Below are 2,005 nucleotides of genomic sequence, written 5' to 3' on the forward strand. Positions count from 1 at the left end.
TTAAATTCATAAATCCAATATCTTCAAAACGATAAACCAAGATAAAATCAATACCTTATATTATGCAAATATCCCATTTGTTTGGAAAGTCCCAGTTGATTTTCAAATTCTATATGAATATCATTTTTGCTTCTGTCGCAGAGCCGATCCAATCATTGTGTTCCACTTATTTTAAATTATTTTAACCAATCATCACACATAATACATTGATAATAATATTCTAAAGTATTTTGCTTTTTATTTGAATATACATTGATGTAAATCTTGAATTGGAGACAATTCATGGCACATGAGCATCTAATGAAAATAACCTATCAAAGAAAAAAATTGTTAAACTTCGATATATAGGACACTTGGACGAACTTGTTCTAGGAAACCTAATCTAACATCCATCGATTTTCTTTGATAAATGTATAAAGGAATCAATTACTCATACTAAAGAAGAAATAGATAAATTAAAGAGCACAATCTCATCTTATTATTAGAACCACTTTATTAGCATGTAAAAGAAAACTATTCACATAAAGTTGCCCGTATAACTTTGTATCTTTTTAAATTAGATTTTATATTTTAAAAAATTATCATTTAATTATTTTATTATTATTTAATATTTTAAAAATTAACTCAATTTATGTGAATTATGTAGTAACTCCTACTATTTAGGAACACAAAATATATCATAAAAGATAGTAACTTAATTTAGTTTTAGCTTTATAAGAACTAATACAAATTAATACTTTAAACGGTAGTAAGAATTTTTCACTTTGTTTAAACAATTATAAATATTTTTAGAGCATATTACTATTTTTTGTTGTTTTAGTACGTGCCATTTTTTTAGTACATGCCCTTGTTATAAAGAATTGTAATTAGGACTACAATTCTTTTAGAAAGAAAATTATGAACGTACTTTTCTAATTCAAGTAGGATCAATTTTGTGGGGTCGGGCGTATGTAGAGTTTAAATCTGAGAAGAATTTTATTATTAGGTAATTTACTATTAGATCCTTAAATTATACAAATACTTGGGGGCATAAAAGTCGATCAATATTTCAAGGATATTTTAGTCGTTCAACATTTAGCATAAATTATTCGTGCTTTTATAATAATATAGATAGATACTAGTCTCTATGTTCGTGCGATGCACGAGGTATCTTGTGTCAAATATTGCAAAACGCGTTCCAAAAGAATAAATTTTAAATTGCATAAATATTCTAAAATAACATGTTACTAAATATGTATGAAGTTTTTCGTTCCATGAAAATGTATGAAGTTCGATAATTAGTTCCTTAAAAAACAAAAAAGGGAAAAAGAATATAATATATAATCCAAACTAATTACCTCATTAACAAAAGTTTTGACACAATCTAAGGATAAAATGGAACTAAATATTCTAAGAATTATGTTAGTTGTAAAATTACCTAAAGAATGCAACAACATTTAATAATTATGGTCAAACCATGTAATGGCGAGTATACTGAAGTCATATTTCTTTAAGATATATTAACAACAGAGAAAACAAAGAATAAAAGTTATTTTGTCATTTCTGCCTTTTATGACATTACTTTTTTGTTGTACTGCACGTTATCCTATGTTAATTAGTATAAAATTTTATATCTAAATATTAAAAATTCTTAATCACATAAAATTAAAAATAAAATATTTTTTACCCCCTAAGAAATTCTTCAACTCCAATCCTAATCAATTCAATTTCTAGATTATAACTCCTTAAGCTGAAAAATTTAGTAACGATAAAGATATATAAAGCTAAAATATTAAATGAACAGGAAAAATGTTTAGTAGTATGATACCTAAATTGTAATGGAACACGTTTTGCCACAATTTTTTTTCCCCGGTAGTTTTATTTGGGGTAGACCAAAGCTGCCCACTTTAACAAAAAAAATAAGAGATATTCTTTATTCAATAGTATAGATAAAGGATAAAAATACTCTTGTGCCAATCCTTTTATTGGAGTAGTATTTTTCAAGAGAAGAAGATCAATACAATAT

The sequence above is a fragment of the Nicotiana attenuata genome, chromosome 2 (assembly GCF_001879085.1).
Source record: "Nicotiana attenuata strain UT chromosome 2, NIATTr2, whole genome shotgun sequence".
NCBI classification, from domain to species: domain Eukaryota; kingdom Viridiplantae; phylum Streptophyta; class Magnoliopsida; order Solanales; family Solanaceae; genus Nicotiana; species Nicotiana attenuata.